General features: G+C 56.5%; 1 protein-coding gene across 1 annotated transcript in view; it reads right to left on the minus strand.

Annotated features, from left to right (window-relative positions):
• LOC119102901 (uncharacterized) overlaps positions 1–16,615 on the minus strand; it is a 150,188-nt gene that overhangs the window by 1,723 nt on the left and 131,850 nt on the right. The gene's annotated exons all lie outside the window — the stretch shown is intronic.

The raw sequence follows: 16,615 nt of genomic DNA on the forward strand, positions 1-16,615 counted from the left end.
CGACGCCACCATTTCGGTGATCATTTCGCCACAGCGTGAATGTTCGGCCGGAGTCGTCCGGCGGATGGCGAGCTGACCCTCGGGCGGGGGACGTGCCATGAGATGCACACCACTGGAGCCCGCTCATCGAGCGGGCCCACGACGCCCTGTTCGGTCGCTGTACTTCAAACAGCCCGGTAACAGACCAGCGTCGGGATGTGACGTCACATCAGCTGGTGCGATACACTGCGCACTGATGAAGTACATCCAGCTCCTCCTGCGGGCATGCCAACTGCCGATGCGCACTGATGAAGAACATCCAGCCCCTCCCGCGGACACGCCAAAGCGTTTCACATCACACTAATGCCTTCACAGATCTAGAGGGACCAACAATTTACAACGGACACCATGCAAACCACAAGAATGTGGTTTCCTTGACCTCTGTGGTGACGACCATCCGGTGGCCAAGAACAACGTGCGGCGTGTTTAGTCACACCCGCAGACAGACACACCAGTCGCACGACAATGGTCGCCTGGCTCCCTACGTTCAGAGAGCGACGATGATTGGCGACTCCGCGGGGCACTTCTACTTTCGGCGGCCCGTAGAGTGGAACAGCAGCGACCGGTCCCGGTGCCCGACTTGGCCAGCCGATGCGGACGTGTCGCAAGCGGCAGCTGGCTGCTGCAGCGCGCCGGAGGGCGGCCGGCCCGTTCGGACGGACGGCCGACTGCGGGGGGCCACCGGTCGGAGCACGGGGTCGCCGTGTCACGCCCGCCCGGCCCGGCAGACGGCGCCGGGTCGGCACGGCACCGCAGCTGTCCGCTCCGGCCAGACGCCAGGCCACGGCCGGCCGGCGGCGGACGATGTATGTGCGACTGTCGCCAGGGGGTCCTCCAGAGAGTGTCGACTGTCGCCGGGGAGGGCACCCCATAGAGTGTCACTGTCGTCGGGGAGAGGGGGCACCTTCAGACAGTGCCGACTGCCGAGGATGCCAGCAGCACGGCAAGAGACGCGCGCGCCTGGAACTGGCAGCGACTTTTCTCACTGTCTTGCGGCACACGTTTCCCTCAACAGTGATACGCTGAGTTTGTGTCGCATGTATTCCCCACTTTAAAACCGCGTGTGTGCAAATTTAGATCGCGATAAAACTGTCATGTCATAATTACAAGGCGCAGAAAACCCAGTGGTTGCTCCCTTGAAAGGAGTAGTCGGGCCTTTAACACTGCTGTTGTAGAAAATACACAAACAATGGCAGCATACTTTTCCAATGAAAATGATATTTTGTCAGAAGTTTTCCCTACACGCTGTACTAATTCGGCGAAGTTTCGACCTTAGCAAGGGTGAAATAGAACGCGAGCTAAGAACCGTCGCCTTCATTACAAAGTGTGTTCGATCATAGGGTTGCAGCCGAAGATAATGCGCAAACGTGGCAATATCTCAGGTGCTCACCACGTCAGGGGTGGACCGGAACACTCCCTTTAATTTTCCGAGAAAAAATTATGTTCGTCATCCAAAAGACGACATTAAACCAGTTTGGAGCACGTCGAATCGCCATAACACAGCCCTACTTCGCATCCTCCCGGGTTTGCAACCATCGATGCCAAGCCCAACTGAGCGACTGGGCAGCAGCCTCCGTACAGAAGCAGAAGCCTGCTTTTTCTCCATTAGCGTCACTCGATTCGAACGTCGATTAGCAGCCACTCTGCCGACGTGCCAGGACCGGCGGCAAACCGAGCATGATCGGCTCGCGCACAGTGATGGCCGCGTGCGCACCAGCGGCGTAGATCCTACAAAGCCAGCTCACTGCGACGCAGCCACGTGACCTCGACGCTGACAGCGTCGGGCGCGTGGCGCGGCTCCAGAGAGACCACAGAGCAGCTCAGACCCCCAAAGCCGAAACTGGCGTGCGCCACGCAGCGATGTCGCCGCTGCCGGCCGGCGCGTGCCCCCGGGTGGAGCTCTGGCTGAAGAGATCAGGATCGAATGGGACGTCAAATGACCGCTGCAATAGGCGCCCGAAATCCACCAGAAACGACGACATCAGATCCGCACAAAAAATATTGTCCAGTTAAACATGTAGGATATGCCCCATGAGTTATTTCACACCTTAACATGAGCGCTGCATGACCTACAACAGTCGATGCGCCCTAAAACCCCAAATCATCATCATAGTCATCACACCTTAGTTTTTCTTAAGATACGTTTCCTCATGGTGACATAACTACTAAAAACCGCGGAATTTTGACCCTACCACGGGATTGGTGCCTAAGGTGGTACCTAGTCGAGTCAAATGGAGCGCCGCCTGGTGTAACCACCTAGTTGCGTGCCACCTGACTGTACCTCCTCGACATGAACTACACCAGCTGTCACACTCACGTAGACGGCCTCACCCGGCAGGGAGCCCGCATGCGCACTGCACTTTACCATGCGCGACACGTTAGCCCAAACGAGAACTTGCCGAGCATGACGCAAATACCAGCAATATTGATGAGCGATACCGCATATACTCGAGGAGCACGCTGCTGGTGCCCCGCGGCTAGACAGCTGTCCACCCGAGGGCGTGATTCGCAGTGGTGCGAGGGTATACCCCCACGTGTCAAACGCCTCCCACCCCCCGGGCAGTGTTACTGGCTGACCACCAAAAGCTTGCAGAATACCACATTATCTGTGTTGTACAATCATACCAACGGGACACTCTCTAGCCGTATCAGCAACATTACCGGTATTCATGTCCACACACCACAGGTCATGCCAACCACTGGTTTGCCCATAATTCCCGCCGACCAGACTAATCTCGCTGCCCAGGATCCGCACGGAGCCAGGGCGACGCCGGCTGTGTACCGAAGGGTGCGCATTACCAGACCACCATCATCCTGATTCACCCGCCCCATTTCACACTCTACCCTCAAGCTCTCGATGCTATCTAGACAGATCTAACCGCGCCTTTCCCGCGCGCTTGCATGTCGAAACGAACAGTTCCACGTTGCGGCTTACTCCTGGGTTTCTCGCATGCATTCAAGTTCAATGACGGGCTGTCAGTCACGACCTATCTTCCATGTGGATCTTGAGCGAACATAGGTCTGTATACGGATCTAATGCCCTGAGGCTTTGGACAGGAGCGAACCCACCACGTAAGCCGCACGCGCTGGAGCTGGTCGTCTCAGCGTTACGCTTCTGCAGTGATGCCGTACGGCGGGAGCGAGCCCCATGATCCCGAGAAGCATCTCTCCGACGAGCGTCGGATCTCAGACTCCCGGATTTCAGACTCTCGGATCTCAGACTCCCTGTCCACACGCACCCGTCGGACGGATCGCCAGTCTGCGACGCTCGCTTGGCTGTGCTAATCCCACGTATGGCCAAAACACAGAGCTGGCTAAATAAGGGACTATCACTTTCATCCAGGCTAGGACACCTGTGCAAGCGTACTTGAAACACTGACATCTGTTCTGAAAATGTCTGACCAGTAAAAAAAGCTACACTGTCGCGCTAAGTGAGGCTTTACAGATCATAAAACACGCAACTCATAAATCAAAGCGGAGCAGTAGAAGACAAAATTCTGGTCATGACCCCCAAACCACACACCAACACACAAAAAAACTGACCATGGGAATGCCATCACCGAACAGCAGGACCGTTTCTGACAACTAACCACGATGGCCCACGACGCAGCTGCGGCCTCTCCGCAGTTAGCTCGCGCCCTTTCCCCCCCCCACCCCCCCCCCCCCCCCCCACACACAAAGCCACACAGCGGCAAGCGAGCCTCGTTTTGCAACCGGACGGCCGACCCAGAGTGCCCTTGACCCGGCACTCGCCCTCCTCCCTGCCCCGGTCGGCGGGACGCCGGCCGACCGGGCCCGGCGCGTCACGTGACCGGACACGGCGCGGCCCGCCAGCCGACGGGAGCGGCCGATTGGAACGCCGCCGCCGCCGCCGCCGCACGCGTGCATCGGAGACGGGGCCGGCCCCGGCCCTGCGACGCAGCCCATGGATTATGCGACACGAGGAATGCGGCACATAAGATACTGCTGGGTCCACATGCGTGGTTTCTGACTGAATGCTTTATCGGCGTATTAATCATGACAGCATTTGCACCAGGACGTAAGCGAATCAGTGATCAGGGCCAGGGACGTTGGGGGCAATGCGTCTCCCGGCGGCAGCGATGTCTCCCTTTACAGCTAGGAACCCAACTTATCGCTTGCACCCCCCCCCCCCCCCCGAAAAGTACGTACGTTTTACAGCTCACCCGCTGGGCGCCTCAGCATTAATCTTAGCAGCGATCCTAATTTGCACTGAATGCAGGCAACGCACAGCCGTTCAATGCACAATCTCCGAGTAAATGCGCAAAACAAAGCACCAGAGTAAGCGGCGGACTTCCTTCCTTGGCTGCCGGCGGGGAGGGGAGGGGGGGGGGGGAGCATGCCGTGAGGCCCGTTCCGTGCCGCCAGATGTGCTCGGCGATCGACCCCCAGGGGCGGAACGCACGCGGGGCACGAACAGGGCGGGCAGGCAGGCAGGCCCGGCCAGGTCAGGCCCCGACACTGCGGCACAAAGGCGCACAGCCGAGCCCGACTCCCCTGCGACTTCCGCCGGCGTAAGCATCTCGTCACGGCGACTCTCAGAGCCATCCGAGAACACGGCCGGCCGCAAAACTCCGACACGACATCCCGTGCAGAGCTGCGGCCGCGGCCGCTGACGTCCCGGTAACACCTGTGCCACGACGGCGGTCCGGCGGCGACCCGCTCCACGTCCGGTCAGCAGGGCACAGTGTGACGTAGTGCGGCGCGTCAGCGGCCGCCGCGCCGGCCTCCGAGGGCTTCGACGCCGCCGGGGTCGGCTGAGCTACCGCGCCGACGCCGACGCCGCGCCGGAGCCGGCGTCCGCCGCAGGACTCAGCACCGCCGACGGCTGACGACAGAGGCGGACCGGGACCAGGGACCGCGCGGCGGACCCCACGCCGCCCCGTCGCCAGTGCGGAGCGCCGCCTCGGTCATGTCCGGCCGCGGGGCACCGGGCGACCGGAGGCTCCCTGTACAGCGCCTCGGGCCCGGCGGTCTCACGGCGGTATCGCGGTCCCACGCAGCGCCAGCGGCACCAGCCGGCGGGGCTGGCTCGAAACATCACAGTCTCACTTCCATGAGTGCGGTCCCAGCGTCTCAAGGCCAAATTTGTCGTCCTCATTAACGGGGACTTCGAGCCGAAAGTGCCTGCTGCGCTCGGTAGCGATGCGATAAGACGGTGTTTGAAATGCAAGATTGTTTTGATTGCAGTAAACCCACGGTCTGGGCAATTAACAAATGCCTGATAATCGCGTTGCATCCGGCATCGAGAACTTCAGGCCATAAGCTGCCTACCATAAAAATCATCATGCCATTGTACTGAAGAATCACCATTAGGTGACGAATCGCGACGATTAGACATTTCCCGACCACACAAAAAGTGTACATAACAAGTCAAAATCTTGAAATACACAGCACACGTCGAATGAAGGCCTTCAAGAACGAATGGCTAAGCCCGTCTCCCTGCCGGAGGTCACGGCAGCTTTAGTCACATTTCTCGTGTTCGCTTTCATTTCTGATACCGTTTCGCATCCATGAAGCAGTGAAGTGAAGCATCCAACAAGCAGTGAAGGTTACGACAACTATTTATAGATCACTGGCAGCAGCTATAACACATCTGTCACCTGATATCATATCAGCATGCGCCCACTCTATCTTCATCTCAGCAGAGCGTAACAGAAGCACGCGAGCACACCAACAAATATGAATGTCTTGAATCCTGGTGCCTCTCTTGTGATTTTCCCTAATGACTTAACATGGAACGGCATTGCATTGGTACATTATTGTCGGCGAGAACTGCGCGGACTCGACCCTGAATTCTATTGTCTGGAATACTCCCACGATCCGAACAGGATAGCAAATAGAACCAACCGACGGGTGGGAAAAACATAGCTTTTCCGAGCAGAGGTAGGCAAGTGGTGCACAGGATGCAATAGACGATGAGAAATTATCTTGAAGCACTTGGGTACCAAGCATTTTGCTGCGTTTTAACTGACCATACCCCCATTACACAATGCATACGTCATTGGCGGGAAAACGACATTCCCACGAATGCAACACAAAACGATGCTTCTGCGATGCGCAAGTTTGAAGGCAACAGCCATGAGGGTGTCGGCAACATTCCGCCGCCTGAACACGCAGCGCGTTACGGCACAGCTCATCTTGATCAGTCCAACGCACGGAATCACTCCAAAGGCGTCTCAGAAGAGCCCCGCCGCGTTTCGCCGACCCGCGGCGGTGAGGCCGCCTGCTCGCCGCTCCCACCAAGCGGCGGTGGGGCGGCCGGATCGCCGCTCACACCGGTCCCCTGAGCTCCCGGCACGCCGCGGGCGCGCGTCGTCCTCACATCCTTCCTCCTCACATCCTTCCATCCATCCTCACATCCGACGTTCCTGTCGGGGCCTCCTTGCTCCGTCGACGTTCCCGACGGCGCGAGACACTCGACCCGAGCCGGACTGAGCTTCAGCTCTCAGGAGGCTCCTGTCCGCGTTACGATCGGAGACCGCTATTAACATTTGCCTCCTCCCGCTCTTGAGAACACGCCAGAAGCTAACCTTGATGTCAATACGACGGCCCGGGGACTCCTCGGGTGCCGTTGGCATAATAGGAACTCCGATCCTTGCACTATGTATGGACACTGGCCACCGCTGGATCCCTCTCGTCACATCCGTCACCCAGGGTGTCACGGCGAGTCATTGTAACACCAGACCAGTCTCAGCGCTTGAAGCCAGGTCCCATGATCCGCAGTCCAACGTGCTGCCCTCGGCGCTTCAACAGAGTCTGAGGAGCTGGTACTCGGCCTCGAGTCGACCCGACGGCGGCCGGCGGCACCGGAAGGCGAAGGTGCGGCCTGGCATGTGTGTGTGCGTCATCCCCGCACGCAGCGGCCCTGGAGCGGGCCGAGGTAGGCTCGCAGGCGAGCGCAACCTCCGCACCGTCGACGACCGGCGGGTCCCGGCTGACGGGGCCGCCTTGCATGCCGCCGGGGCCAGCACGTGCCTAGGCACATGCCGAGAGGCCCGTGCTCTGCCTCGGGCGGCATTGCTGCGAGACTCATGAAGCGCTAGCGCTGGAAGCAGCAGCACGCGACATCCGGGAGGCGTAAAAACGTCACGCACCCTGCGCCGTCCGTGACTTCGGGAGCTTCCAGCTGAGCGCATCGCAAGGTCCGTGCACCTTACATACACCAAGCTTTCCGTGAATATATGCCAAGGCTCCCGCGCAACGGCAGGGACGACGTCTATTCACTTCGCAGTCCGCAGACGCCACCCCGATGGGTTACATCATTCGGTACTCGGCGAGCAGCGCGCAGTGCCCAGATGCCACACGTCATCGTCAGCGAGGTGACCTCAAGCCGCGAACAAGGACCGACGCTTCCTCGTGCTTGTCCCATCTGCGGCCGAGCGCGTCAGCATTCAAAACCGCTCGTGACGGACTGTCATTACCTGACCGGCATGTGCATTAACTCGCCGGAGCTTTGACAGGCGCCAGGGTTACTGAGCCGACGGTGCCGAGCGTGAGCGGGCGCGGCGCTGGGGATAAGGGCGCTCACGCGAGCAGTCTGCGGCGCGCCGGCTCACACACGCCAGTCGACGAGTTGAGAGCAGCCTCCTGAAGGAAGGCTGGGCTTCATGTAAGTACGCGAATTGATGGTAATTTTATAATGGGTCTCGTCATCAAGAAATCGGAGCCTGTACAAATGATGTGTATAAACTAATGCACTGTCGCGGCTGGAAATTTACGCATTTGCTTACGACAAATTTAACGGCATTACCTGCCTGTCCAGCAGCGTTATCGTCATCCATGACTCAAGCATACGGATCCTCTCACTGCAGACTAAATCAAATGGCCTAGCCTAAGCCTTGCTGATATAGACACTCGGTACTGGGAATTCGTAAGCCCATTATGTAAAATGGCGAGTGGCGAGCCAGCCAACAAACGCCAGGGTGCCACGGTGGGGGCACAGTCATGTAGCGATGGCCTGACCGGAGGGGACGAGTCCATGAAGGCGCACGACTGCGACGAGGCAGCGGTACCGAAGACGCCACAAGCACTGTGCGGCGACGACAAGAGCTGAGCCACTGGACGCCGGCAAGCCGGATCCTCACGGAGAGCTTCACCGAGATCCCCGCGGATAGCCGACGGCAGCGGCCGACGGCAGCGGCGGGTCCGGCCAGCTCGTGATCGCCCGCAGCGGTCGGAGCGCGCCGGCTCCTCCGCGCCTCCCAACAGTGTCGGAGTTTATCAGGGCATGTCTGTAAGGCCGCTGCTGTTTTTTCATCCTCTCAAATGGCTTGCCACTTTATTATGAAGACGTGACCGCCATTAAGTTCAGCTGGAGACGGTCTTGGCTAGCAATGCCATCGTTTTCAGATAGCATGAAAATGACCGCGGCAAAAACAGGACCGATTGTGTTTGGCTCTCGAGAATGTTTCAACGATTCCCGAACGTCCATGTCATATCTGGTGACTCAGTCCTTTCTGAGAGCAAAACCTTGGACAGGTACTTAACGTTTGACTCACATAATGACCAGTTAACGGGTAAATGTACCGCAATACTTTAAGCTCCCTCACACGCCAAACATAGCTTACCGTCTGACGTTCTCTCGTCTGACATCAACTCAGCCCGATCGTTAACTCACCCAACTCATCGCTGGTGGTTTCTAACATTCCGTGCTGCACATCCGTACGCGCTACACATGACTGAGTGCGGACAAAACGCATACAAAACCTCATTAGCCTGAGTGCGCGTGTCTTTCGTGGCAACGAGGATGCGACCACACATCCGCAGATATGAAACATTTGAGGTGGCTACATGGGTAGCAGATGGGTTTGCACCACCGTTTTGCACCACCGTTTTCGGATTGCACCTTGTTAGAGGTGCTCTGCGAGCTGACCAGCCACCGGGCACTGCAGACCAGTTCAAACTGCTCATCACGAACACAGCATACGCTGCCGCGGTCAGTTTCAGCGACCACGAGCGACAACAAACGCCTAAACGCACGCTAGTGTGCTCCAGCGGCCCTGATGTCTATAACAGGCTACCATCCGAGTTCTCCGCCATAGGACTAAGCCGCTTAAAGACTGTACTGACCGAACACCATAACGGCTCGCAGAGGTTGGCTACGTCCGGCGAGCCGTTGCAGGCTGCCGTGACTGAATGTGTACGTCCTGTTTTTTTTCTTTGCCTGATAAGCCTGTTTGTGTCGGCTTGTCTATCCTGTATTATCGCACTTGACTATCAACTTATAACACTATGATGTGGAGAGATTCAGCGAATGCATGCAGATGTCAGTGCCAATGAGTCGGCGGGGTCTACCGACCGTGCCTGCCGCGATCCCGTGCCTCGTGTCCTGTCCTGCCGTGCCATAGACCATCGGCGGAACACAGACCAGTCTGCACCGGTCCCGCTCCGCCCGCATCCGGCCCCGCGATATCGAACCGCCACAGCAGGCCACGCGCCGCCGCCGCCGCCCGCCCGCCGCGGGGCCTGCGGCTCGACAAAGTCCGCAGCGACGCCGCGAGGGTCCGACGACGGCGCCCCGCCGGAAGCCGGCGCCGCTCCGGTGAGGTCGCAGGCCGCCGGCGCCAGCACGCGCCACCTCCAATGGTGACCCGGCGCCGGCCTGCCTTCGGCGCGCTGCCGCGTGGTTCAGCGTCAGCAGGCCTTGAGAAGCTCTTCCCCGAGATCGCGTCCCGACAGACCGTCGCCAAAGGGCAGCGCGGCCGCGTCCCACAAGCCGAGGTCCGCGGACACGCGCTGGCTCAGAAGTGCGCGCGGCGGACAGGGGGACGATTAATGGCCCGCTCGGCAGGAGCGGCGGCGCACGCGACGTCACAGTGCGCGTCGCGCTCCAGCGGCGGACACACGGCACACACGGGCGGATTACGAAGTCACGTGCGCCCGCCTGTCAGCTATATGGAAAACAGATATCACGTCTGGGCGCTGTTGTTGACTTCATCGGGCGGGCGCGCGGCTCGGAGCGTCCACCGTGGGCTCCGGACATCGATAAACGGTACGGTCGACCTTCCGAAGACTCCCCTGCTTTCGCCGGGCCCCGTGAGTGGGCCGCACAACGGTCACGGAGATGATGTATGTACGCTAGGCTCTGGACGTGCCGGCACAGAAGCGTTGAGAGGTGATGCCAGAGGCCAAGCATGTCTGTCTCGGCGGTCGAAAAACCCTACCTACGTCCTAACGAAGGATTAGATATCACATCCCAGTCAGATCTGACACATGATGCCGCTGTCAGATCATCCGACAGGATCAACGTCATTCCGCACAGAATGACCTGATTATCCAGCTTTCATTGCAGTCAGCGTCATGGAAGGCCTGAAGTTGGGTCAAGAGCGGGGCAAACCGCCGACAATCAAGCACCTTTCATCAGGGTCGCCTGCACTATGATCGCAACAATACGCTTCTTACGCAAGTATCAGGCACAAAGCAAATTTGCATGCTGCAGGGAGGCTAATTTGTGTAAGTAGGTTCTTAACGTAAGCACCTCAGCGGAGTTTTAAGGCATCTTGGAAACTACACGAGCTGATCCAGTGCCTGTCCGAGCAGGGTTTCAAGATTGTATGCCATAACGTTAAGGGAAGGTCACGAACAATATGTCAACGCCGAGAACCATTCCCAGCACTCGATTTTGTAAAGAGCAGTTATTCCTCACCGCTGACCGGCCGAAGTAATCTCTGCGCAACCATCTGCACTTCCTTCACTGGTTTCATAACCTTGGCTATGCGCCTTCGAAGGAAATCGTGAAAACCCGAAGCCCTTGGCCTTTGGCCGAGGCTGACAAGATTTCAAAGGCGATATATGCGCTCGTTGCCATGGCAATGATGTCTTCTTTTTCATCGGGGAGTCTCGGATGCGGGCGATTTCCAGAAATATCGCTTGAGTGTCATAAAGGTGTCGCAATTCAGGAGTTATTTCATGTTGCTCATGTTTCAATGAGTTTTCATTCATGTCAGTCCAACATACAACGTTCGCCCCTGATATGTTGGCATCGCTTCGTTGCTCAGCAATTTCCCATGCCGCTTGATTCTCGATCTAAATGTTCTGTTCCTCCACTCCTACATGGTCATGCGCCGGCTCCTGTACGATTATCATCGTTGATTTTACGACCAGGCAGGGCATCTTTGTATTTTCTTTCAGTTTCTGAGTGAATTTTTACTCAATGACCAAATCAGCTGTGTTTAGAAATCCCATGGATACTTGCTAAAGTACAGAGTAACTCCTTCCTTCGTGCGTCCCAGTAAACGCCGAATTATATGGGCTTAGAAATACGTAGATATCCCTTATTATGTTTTAGAATTACATTACTTAGAATTACTTAGAATTACATCACAACAGAATTAAAAAGCTTGGAAGTTACTTACTACACATAAATTGTACCTCTTCTCACTTTATGAGACTGCGTGAGAACGGTTTTTACAAGACACAACTAAAAAAGCACACAATGCCCTGAACGTGAAAATACGAACAAATGTATCCGCATTCTGGGAAGTGCACCGTTTCAGCCCTGGTTGACTAACACGACGTCGTCAACAGCAAACGCATCAACAGCGTATCAAGCATATAAAGGGTAGAGTGTTTGAAGCTCATCGACAGCACACACGAGACCATCAGCCCATAGCACTCGAGGGAATACACGAGATAATCAACTCATAACACCAAACACGTTGCAGGTTCCATCGACAAAACCGCACGCAGCCGACCACTACTGCAGCCCAAAGCCCAAAAGTAGCAAGACTCCTCGCCTGCCGCGGCCGCCTGGGCCCCCGCCGGGCGCGCCAGCAGCGTGCCAGCAGCGTGTCCCCGCGGGCGCTGCTCCCGGTGCTCCGCCCGCCGCGCCGGCCTGTGACCGGCGGCGGTGACCGGCGGCGTCTGGCCAGACAGCCGTCGATCATCGCTGACGTGGGCGGCGCTGGTCGGGTACGCGGGCGCTGCTCCCGCTGCTCCGCCCGCCGCGCCGACCGGTGACCGGCGGCGCTGACCGGCGGCGGCGACCGGCAGCGTCTGGCTAGACAGCCGCTGATCATCGCTGGCGTGGGCGGCACTGGTCGGGCACGCGGGCGCGCGCCACCGGTCGATCACGTCACCGGCTCACGGGCGCTGACGTCAGCAACCCGATTGGCGCTTGGACAACGGTTTTTTTGAAAATAATTTAGGTGCATGGACACGTAATGTGATTGACGGACACGTAGCCAGCGTGTCTCGTGGCGTTTGAGGTTTCTGAGATTTTTAGCGCGAGAAGCTGTTGACTTCGTTGAATCAGTGATGTCACATCATGACGCAACTCCAGGCGATCCTTCGAGCTCAAGCGTGACCTCGCCAGGAGTGCATCGACGAAGAGTGCGCCTAGGCAGGCGCAATAGTGTCCGTCCCAGCCCCAACAGTTAGCCAGCCTGCCTAACGATTCGCCCACCCATGGAGAGGTAATCCGAGTCGTTTCATGCGCCCGCCATTTGCCCCCGACCTTAATCGCCATTTGCCCCTGGTCTGCAACCGGAGGTAGCGGCTGCGCCAAAAGGTCAGGTGACAATACCGGGATGGACCGTGTCGGACATGGCGGCAAGTTAAGATTTTACAGCAATATTCTGCCGCTAGCCCGGTACTCACGATCGGATGGCGGGGACAGGGCTCAAGCAACAAACGCCACTTCGCGTGAACGCTGATCCCATCAAACCGTCCTATCAAAAGGTCGGGACTAGACCTTACTAAGCAGATGCCAAGAAAGTTCAGTTGCATTCCTGAAAACAGAATTTGTTCGTGAATGCCGAACAAATGCAAACACATGCATAGTGAATTACAAAAATGACAAGCAGCTCATGTATTCAGCAAGTAAATACGCCCCAGCCTGCGAAATGGAGAACCGCTTCCGCCGACAGCACTGCCGCTCCGGTGCCTAATGCCTGCACAACCCCGCAGTTCCTGGAGCCCAAGTCGGGCGCCGGGACCGGCCTGTACTCCACAGTGACAGAGCTCTGGGAGCGATACCCAAGCCGTTACCGCCGGGTAACACCGGCAGAGGAATGCTGGGAGCGATACCCCAGCCGTTACCGCCGGGTAACACCGGCAGAGGCATGCTGGGAGCGATACCTCGGCCGCTACCGCCGGCTAACACTGGCAGAGGCATGCTGGGAGCGATACCTCAGTCGCTACCGCCGGGTAACGCCGGCAGAGGCATGCCTGGGAGCGATACCTCAGCCGCTACCGCCGGGTAACGCCGGCAGAGGCATGCATTGATAAAACTCAGCGATGGAGTCACAGACCGCAGGCTGCCCAGGTCCAGGCCGCCGCAGCCGAGTTCAGCGCACAGAGTTTAAGCCCACTGACAGTTGTGAAATGGCCATTGTAGCGGAGAGCTTACCAGCATTTTCCGCACTCTGGCGGTTTACTACACACCCCTCACTAATGAAACTAAGAAATGTCTTTCATTGACCCGTTCACTGCAGCTACAAATTCCCGCCACACAAAAACGTGAAACTTAATGATGACACTGTGTCATCGGAATTTCGTTCGTAATCATGATTAAGCTCAACTACAAATGCTCAACACGCAAAAATGTGGATCAAGCAATGGGCCATCGGCGTTTTTTTCGCAATCGTTAATATTTTGAAGTCAACGAACCGAAGCGAGCGGAAGTTACATAACTGCGTGGAATAAACCGCCGCCGTTATTCGTTTTACAATGATTAAGTAAACCCTTTCTAAACCGATATAACTCAGTGGGTTTGCCATATTTTTCCAGGTTCTACTGGGACAGTGAGGAATCCGTGAGCGTTGAGTGCATATCGAAATGGGGTACAAAATGTACATCAACATGGCTGACTCTTAACCCTTAAAATGGCTAAACCATTTCGTGCTTATCATGGGAATGCTCAACCGTCAGTCAGAATCGATTGGAGAATACAAAGATGTAACATCGTTTCGAACATATGCGCTCGCATGTCCTAAAACAAAAACTCCGCAACTGGCGTTGCAGTCTCCGTAGGCCGCGGCGTCGGCCTTGCGGCTAGCACAAAGCGGCGGCCAGGGGGCAGACGAAAATGATGAGCATCACAAAGAAGTACCTTTGAACACTTTAGGACATCAATTCGTACGTTCAGGAGTCGCCCTGGCGTATATTGCGCCTGTGCGACTTTAACTTGATATGAACAGGTTAGAATGTGCAGAGTAGCGAACTGGCCCTGGGATCTGTTGATGTAACTGGACGCGTTAAGATAAAATCTCTATTTTTCGTGTTGCTGTAAATGTTGATCTGAAAACCTCAAAAGCAGACAGAAATAAACGTCCCATTACAGCCTTTGAACGGTATGAATCGGTTTCCAAAGACTTTTGGAAACTCATTTCACGGGGTCGTTCACAGGCGCTTGGCGCCAGGCGCCGGGTGTTTTCTGCAGCAACCGATGCCGTTTGATTTTACGAGAACTGTAACCCCGGCCATAGCTGCTCTTGCTCTTAGGATTGATAGCGCACAGATGTATGGAACTCGCTTTCCAAGCCCACTTTGTATTCTCGATGAGCGTTTTCATGCAAACATGGAATGGCCTTGTATATTTTTTTAACTCAGTTGCACACATTCTACTGACACTAATGAGACCCCTAAATTTGTTCCGGGCAAAGGGGCCCCCTTTAAGAGCACGCCAGGGGGGCACATTATCGTTCCCGACCAGGGCCTGAAGTGTAATTTCGTCCCAGTGCAGGATGCTTTCCGGCTGCCGTTCTGGCAAAATAGGGCGGGGTGCCCTGACATATCCGGGATCCTTTAGAGATGTATATCATACAGTGGTCCTCCTCCTGACACGGGAGGACCTCTGAACCTGCCAGTTAGCCCCAAACAGATGCAGGAGCTATCGGTGACGCCAGGAGGACCCATTATCACCGCAGGAGGTCCCATAATTGGCACAGAAAATCCGGTTCGACTTAACGGGCCATTGGCTGAAATGGGATGGAGGGCCGCCGTGCCGTATGGAGGCCCTGATTGACACAGGGCCTTTGCATTGCCTCATTATGGTCTTATCCTAGGCTCTCATATCGCTTTTCATTTCCAGAGGGCCCTGAAAAAAATCCAGAGACCATTGACATTTGGGGTTAAGCCCCTGTCCGTTTTCAGCAAATGCCCCCCCCCCCCCCGTGCCGACTCGGGCCCCTTGTTAGACACTGTGGGCCCATGACAGGCACAGGGCTCCTCATTGGTGCACGGTCATTGCCAATGCAAATGGGACGCCCCGGCCTCGTCTCTGCTTGGGAAGAATAGGAGATGGAACCCCAGAGCGTAGTTTCGCAAAGCGAGCTGGCGGAGGGGAGGAATCGTAGAACATTATGAAACCTACAGTTAAATTTGGAAACAAGCGGGTTTTCCCTTGATTCTGGCCCACTCTTTTTAAAGTTGGGGGGCATCAGTCTCCCAACTGAATAGGAAACTACACCGTTGCCCCCTCCCCCCCCCCCCCCGGGGTTCAGGCCGGTACGGAGCCGACTGTTCGGTTCCGCCGGAAATAGGGATCCGCATCATCCCAGGAGTCCCCTATAGTTGTAAGAGGCCCTCTAACTGAGGTCACGGCCCAACAGGTAGGAGTTCTTAATACGACCCACAGCCAGCAAATCGGGCCTTTCGGCTTTCCAATCGGGCCCTTGATCGTCGGCCGCGAAGGGCCCATCGGCCCCCTCGAACATTGCCCCTGCCCCCCTCCCCCACCTCTTTTCAACACAGGACTTCCTCCTAGGTACCGTGGGACTGTGTGACAATGTGTGGGCCTCGCTGGCCGAGACATGGGCCCGATCAATGTAAATTGCGGGCCTTGACCTCGCTCCTCCCTGGGAATTGGGCCCTTGGCCCTAGACCAACACAGGGCCGACCGTTCGGTACTGGAGGGGGCTGACCGACATGGAGTTTCTCATCTACTCAGGGCTCCCAACAGTGCCAAAAAGGTGCTCTGACAGGCCTTCGAGAGCTCGTACCGCGGGGCTGGGACCCCTACTACGACCTCCGGCTAGTACTTCGGGCCTTCGGGCCCTCAATTCGCTTCCATTCGGGCGATTCATCGGCGGTCTGGTGGCCCACAGGGCCGCTTGGGACCTAGGGGAATACATGCGTCTCTGTACCCCTCCCCTCACTGTACCCCTCCTCTGTACCCCTCCCGCTACCGAAATCACCTGTTCAGGTTCACTTACCTGACCTCAGGTCATGCTTTCCCGTATTTTTCTACGGGGAGGGCCATCGAGCATTGCTACACCGCCATAGTCAGTCATGCACTCTTCAATTTAAACAATTCCCACACAAGATTAGTGTGAAACTGGTCACCACTACCCGGCTAACATCTACAGTTACCAGTACCAGGCTAGCATTTACAGTTACCACCAGTTAGCTGGCATTTACAGTTACCACTACCAGGCTAGCTAACATAATTTAGGGTCAGGGAGGTTGCATTCACAGAGAGATTAGTACCTTGTGTGCCAATGATATATGACTATCGGTTAATAACTGCTAGTGATTTAGCAGCAAAGTTTCTCATCAAGAGAACCTTGGGTCGTTTTTGTACGCACCATTCCTGTAGCAAACATGTTAATGTGTA

This window comes from Pollicipes pollicipes, unplaced genomic scaffold (genome assembly GCF_011947565.3).
Source record: "Pollicipes pollicipes isolate AB1234 unplaced genomic scaffold, Ppol_2.1 Scaffold_5724;HRSCAF=6776_pilon_pilon_pilon, whole genome shotgun sequence".
Taxonomy (NCBI): Eukaryota; Metazoa; Arthropoda; class Thecostraca; order Pollicipedomorpha; family Pollicipedidae; genus Pollicipes; species Pollicipes pollicipes.